Source organism: Cyclopterus lumpus, chromosome 8 (assembly GCF_009769545.1).
Source record: "Cyclopterus lumpus isolate fCycLum1 chromosome 8, fCycLum1.pri, whole genome shotgun sequence".
Classification (NCBI taxonomy): Eukaryota; Metazoa; Chordata; class Actinopteri; order Perciformes; family Cyclopteridae; genus Cyclopterus; species Cyclopterus lumpus.
In genome coordinates this window covers 2353248-2359907 of record NC_046973.1, presented here as the reverse complement: position 1 = coordinate 2359907, position 6660 = coordinate 2353248, and positions in this window count along the sequence as shown.

Below are 6660 nucleotides of genomic sequence, written 5' to 3'. Positions count from 1 at the left end.
AGAGCAGAAAGAAGTCCCCACTTCATGAAATTGAATTTTATAAAACACTTTCTGTGGCGCTGCAGAATCACTCATTCTAAGTGTCACTCTGCTCCAAACACAAATTACAGCATTCGCGAGAATAATTACTTTTAACGGATACAAATTTTGTTTGCATTGTTTTTTATCCACTTTTTTCATTCTCAGCAGTCTTTTTGTGGTTTTTGCACTTTTTAAATAAACAGATTTTGGAGAGAAATGAGACTAAACAAACTAAATAGTCCTTCAATAAGACTGTTGTCTCCTTATTATGGGTCTACTTTTTGACCAATTCGTCCGTCTGCATGCTAACAAGTGAAGAAACCCAGCAGAGGATCTTGCCTCTCCTGCCGCTATATATGGACTCGCAGCACATCACAGGCTCCAGATATATATTTGAGTATTTCATCCGTCAGCCACTCGTTTCACCTGCAGCCCTCTCCGTGTGTGTGTGTGTGTGTGGGGCCTGAGTGTATATGCTGGCGAGCGGAGGGATGTGAGTGTTTAATGCAGTGTGTGGGACGTGGAGATGAGCAACCCTCCACGTCGACATCGCTCACCTGCTGGCGAGAGGAGATGGTGAGCAGGTAGGTGGAGAGTCAGCAGGATATTGCAGGAAAAAAAGCCCAAAGCAGAGGATTCCCCCCCCCTCCCATTTCTCATTGTGGTTTGATGTAATTATGCGTATTACTGTGAGGTTTAGTGAGAGGGGGAAAAAAGAGAATCTGCGGCCCTGAAATTAGCTCAAATTTAAATTCATCGGTGCACTTAATTATTCACTAATTGGCACATCAAGCAGATCGTGTTTCACGAAGAATTCCTTCAGCTCGGCTGCTGACTTTACCTTGAAAAACAGGAACCTCAGGTCGTGGCGTTTCACCAGCGTTCTCCCAATAACAGTTTGGTTAACGCCTTTCCAGTAAAATACCATCTTCTCACAGCATTTCTCAGTTAAGTTTCCTAGAAAGCATTGTGTGCGACCGAGGAAGTCGTTTCTGGGAAATGTTTTCTAACAACTGCAGGAGTGCACTGACGTTCGGTGTCGTCCCCGTGGGTTCAATTTAGACTGAGAACAGACTCAATAGAACAGGCCTGCAGGGAGTTTGGAGTAGTGTTGTTACCTTAATCTAACTGAGTAGTGTTGTTACCTTAATCTAACTGAGTAGTGTTGTTACCTTAATCTAACTGAGTAGTGTTGTTACCTTAATCTAACTGAGTAGTTGTGTGTTACCTTAATCTAACTGAGTAGTTTGTGTTACCTTAATCTAACCGAGTAGTTGTGTTACCTTAATCTAACTGAGTAGTGTTGTTACCTTAATCTAACTGAGTAGTTGTGTTACCTTAATCTAACTGAGTAGTGTTGTTACCTTAATCTAACTGAGTAGTTGTGTTACCTTAATCTAACCGAGTAGTTGTGTTACCTTAATCTAACTGAGTAGTGTTGTTACCTTAATCTAACTGAGTAGTGTTGTTACCTTAATCTAACTGAGTAGTTGTGTTACCTTAATCTAACTGAGTAGTGTTGTTACCTTAATCTAACTGAGTAGTTGTGTTACCTTAATCTAACTGAGTAGTTGTGTTACCTTAATCTAACTGAGTAGTGTTGTTACCTTAATCTAACTGAGTAGTTGTGTTACCTTAATCTAACTGAGTAGTTTGTTACCTTAATCTAACTGAGTAGTTGTGTTACCTTAATCTAACTGAGTAGTGTTGTTACCTTAATCTAACTGAGTAGTTGTGTTACCTTAATCTAACTGAGTAGTTGTGTTACCTTAATCTAACTGAGTAGTGTGTGTTACCTTAATCTAACTGAGTAGTGTTGTTACCTTAATCTAACTGAGTAGTGTTGTTACCTTAATCTAACTGAGTAGTTGTGTTACCTTAATCTAACTGAGTAGTGTTTTACCTTAATCTAACTGAGTAGTTGTGTTACCTTAATCTAACCGAGTAGTGTGTGTTACCTTAATCTAACTGAGTAGTTGTGTTACCTTAATCTAACCGAGTAGTGTTGTTACCTTAATCTAACCGAGTAGTTGTGTTACCTTAATCTAACTGAGTAGTTGTGTTACCTTAATCTAACTGAGTAGTTGTGTTACCTTAATCTAACTGAGTAGTGTTGTTACCTTAATCTAACTGAGTAGTTGTGTTACCTTAATCTAACTGAGTAGTGTTGTTACCTTAATCTAACTGAGTAGTTGTGTTACCTTAATCTAACCGAGTAGTTGTGTTACCTTAATCTAACCGAGTAGTTGTGTTACCTTAATCTAACCGAGTAGTTGTGTTACCTTAATCTAACCGAGTATTTCCCAATCTTTTCCTGAACCCTAGCTAAGTAAGCCTGAGTTTCCTGTGAAGACCTTTGCGTGTCTTGTTGCTTTCGTAGGAAAACTCACGACAAAGAAAGAGTAACTCTTTGAAGCTTAAAATACAAACCGTTGTATGAGGATACAAACACAATGACTTTGAGACAAAGGAACCAGGAAGTGCAAGAATGCTGACTCCTTTCTGGGTTTTAGGACAACTCTCTATTGTCCAATCACAGCGCAGTAACTGTCACTAGGCACAGCAGGCCGTCCGTCTTTGATTTTCCCCACATGTTCAGCGAGTGTGTGCTTTAGTTTCTTGAATTGAGGGTCAAAATAAATTGTTTCTGGCTTTGCTTTAACGTCCTAAAACAAACACAATGTGCAGCCTGTGACAATCCAAGCGTATGAGGTGATTATATGAAATTATACGAGTATTCTTTGAGGGGAAATATTCTACCAACAACCTCCTAATGGTAAGAGCGGAGCAATCACATGGACTCAGGCTAAGTGTTGTGTAACAGGAGTAGTTTTGTGGGAGATTCAGGATCATTTCAGCAGCGGCTTAAAGCCTCAGTGCTTCTGGATTACTTCATCAAGCTTACTTGTATCCCCTCCACCTTCTGTTATCCACGGAGAGAGAACTTTGCTTGGCTCGACCCGTTTAGCCAGGTCGGGGTTTGTGTTTTCTCACACACAAGTCGTGATTGTTTATTTGATTTTTATATTGTAAAAGAACAACTCAAAGAAAGACAAAAGTCATTTTTAGTTATTTCCGCCAAACACGTTTTTTTATTTTAACGTCAAACACTTTAATGTCAAACCCGTAAACGTCAAACCCGTAACCGTCAAACCCGTAACCGTCAAACACGTAACAGTCAAACACGTAACAGTCAAACACGTAACCGTCAACAACGTCAAACACGTTAACGTCAAACACGTTAACGTCAAACACGTAACCGTCAAACACTTAACCGTCAACAACGTCAAACACGTAACCGTCAAACACTTAACCGTCAAACACGTTAACGTCAAACACGTTAACGTCAAACACGTAACCGTCAAACACGTAACCGTCAAACACGTTAACGTCAAACACGTTAACGTCAAACACGTAACCGTCAAACACGTAACCGTCAAACACGTAACCGTCAAACACGTAACCGTCAAACACGTTAACGTCAAACACGTTAACGTCAAACACGTAACCGTCAAACACGTTAACGTCAAACACGTTAACGTCAAACACGTAACCGTCAAACACGTAACCGTCAAACACGTTAACGTCAAACACGTTAACGTCAAACACGTAAACGTCAAACACGTAACCGTCAAACACGTAACCGTCAAACACGTAACCGTCAAACACGTTAACGTCAAACACGTTAACGTCAAACACGTTAACGTCAAACACGTAACCGTCAAACACGTTAACGTCAAACACGTTAACGTCAAACACGTTAACGTCAAACACGTAACCGTCAAACACGTAACCGTCAAACACGTTAACGTCAAACACGTAACCGTCAAATACGTAACCGTTAAACACGTTAACGTCAAACACGTTAACGTCAAACACGTAACCGTCAAACACGTAACCGTCAAACACGTTAACGTCAAACACGTTAACGTCAAACACGTAACCGTCAACACGTAACCGTCAAACACGTTAACGTCAAACACGTTAACGTCAAACACGTAACCGTCAAACACGTAACCGTCAAACACGTAACCGTCAAACACGTTAACGTCAAACACGTAACCGTCAAACACGTTAACGTCAACACGTAACCGTCAAACACGTTAACGTCAAATACGTTAACGTCAAATACGTAACCGTCAAACCCGTAACCGTCAAACCCGTAACCGTCAAACCCGTAACCGTCAAACACGTAACCGTCAAACCGTAACCGTCAAACACGTTAACGTCAAACACGTAACCTTCAACCCGTAACCGTCAAACCCGTAACCTTCAAACACGTAACCGTCAAACCCGTAACCTTCAAACACGTAACCGTTAAACACGTTAACGTCAAACACGTTAACGTCAAACCCTGTTGTTGAATCCCCTTTGATTCCACACACAAAGTCTTTGTAGTCTGCCGTAACACTTTCTTCTGTAACACGTTTCTTTTCATGTGTCCTTGACTAACCGCTCAGTGATTCGGGGGCAGGCCGCTGCGTTCAGCTGACCGCTTTCACACAACGCACGTTTTGTTCGCCTTACACGTCACAAATGCCCCTCTGCAGATGTTTCCCACAGACCAAAAAATACTTGTGATTATTCACACAAACAACCTCACAACCTCACAGTCAAAGGAAAAAATTAATTCCAGCTTTTTACCTGCAGCTGACTGCGCGTGACCACAGACACCCCGACCTTTGACATTTGGCCTCCCTGCAGCACTAAATCCCTTATCTGTCTTTAGCAAACACCGCCTCATTTCAAGGAAACATACATCTGTACAGCGGCGTCTTCACTCTCACTCTTTTTCTTTTGCCACTTATTCGTATTTAAGGAACTTTAAAAAAAAAAAAAAGGCGATATTGATTTTGATTGTGTGCAAGGTAGAAAATAAATGTGACCTAATAGATAAAAACCTAGTCTTAAAGGTACAGTGCACGTAGGGGGACGTTTTCTTTAGTTTATAATCACCTGAAAATAAGAATCGTTTTTGTCTTTTCGTTACCTAAGAATGAGCCGTCTTCACAGAGTCTGCCATGTTTCTACAGGAGCCCAGAACGGACAAACGTAACACGTTTCAATTGGTTGCAATCTGCCCAAATGACATATAACTAAACAATTCATGCACTTTTAGATTGAAACCAGATTGGCTTTAACGGTTCAGAGCAGGAGACAAAGTCATACCGGGCGAATCAGTGTGAGGCAAATTACGAGACGTTAGCCGGGAGTTCCCAAAACTACTGGCTAACGAAAGGACATTTTCATCCAGCAGGGTTTTTTTTAAAAACCTAATCCTTCTTGTGATGCTAAAGAAGATTTACTTCTACTACATTGGTACTTGCGTACCGTGCTGTGAACAGATCGGGTCCGGTCTACATCCAGGACATGGTCTAACCTCACCACCAGACATGGTCTAACCTCACACCCAGGACATGGTCTAACCTCACACCCAGGACATGGTCTAACCTCACACCCAGGACATGGTCTAACCTCACACCCAGGACATGGTCTAACCTCACACCCAGGACATGGTCTAACCTCACACCCCAGCCCGTTCACTTCGCTCGGCTTCTGCCAATCGGCTTGTAGCTCCTTCACTTCGAGCTAAACACTCAACAAGTGCAGACTGTTTGCTGTGCTGGCTCCTCATTGGTGGAACGAGCTCCCCATTGACATCAGCACAGAAGAAATCTCTACACCTTCCGTCGCAAACTAAAACACATCTTTTTCGACTATACCTTGAATAGGGAAGGTAGAGCCGTAGTAGCACTCTAGTAGCACTTAAATGTCCCTTACTGATAGCACTTTGTTGTTTAGCACTTTAGTAGCACTTAAATGGCACTTACTGATAGCACTTTGTTGTTTAGCACTTTAGTAGCACTTAAATGGCACTTACGGATAGCACTTTGTTGTTTAGCACTTTAGTAGCACTTAAATGGCACTTACGGATAGTACTCTGTAGTTTAACGTTATTGAAGAAATTGTACTTGCTTGATTCTTGTTGTTCTGAGTTTGGACTCATGGTTTAATGCACTTATTGTAAGTCGCTTTGGATAAAAGCGTCAGCTAAATGACATGTAATGTAATGTAATGTGATGTAATGTAATGATGTGAACAAATAAATAAAAATAGGATTCTTAATTGGATGCGGCGGGACACGTCGATGGGCTGTGAGAATCTCGTCCGCACAATCGGCTCCTTTCACGGAGCATTTCGTCGCATGCATTTCTTACTGCAGTTCGGCTCGTCCGCTGTTATTCGTGTTTTTTTTTGGGGTGGACAACTGGTACTGATGATACAGAGCTGTGACTCAGCAACGACTACACTAGAGAGCGTGAGTTTCCGTGTGCAGACGGGCCACAGGGATAGGATGACAACAACCATTGGCTGAAAGTAGGTCAAGCTTAGATTGGCGTCACTCTTTTGCTGCGCCGCCGCCGCAGAGCATCGTGCCCTCGTTGCTCCGATTCGCAGCTGAATGCAGCAGCGACGACGAGCTAATTCTGTCATAAAAATAAAAATAAAGACACACAAACACTTGCTTTGGAATTGGAGATATGTGTGTGTGTGTGTGTGTGTGTGTGTGTAAAGAAACTGGGCCAGTCAGGGACGTAGTGTGTGTCACTGGCGCAGCATGAAGCCGCCTCGTCAAAG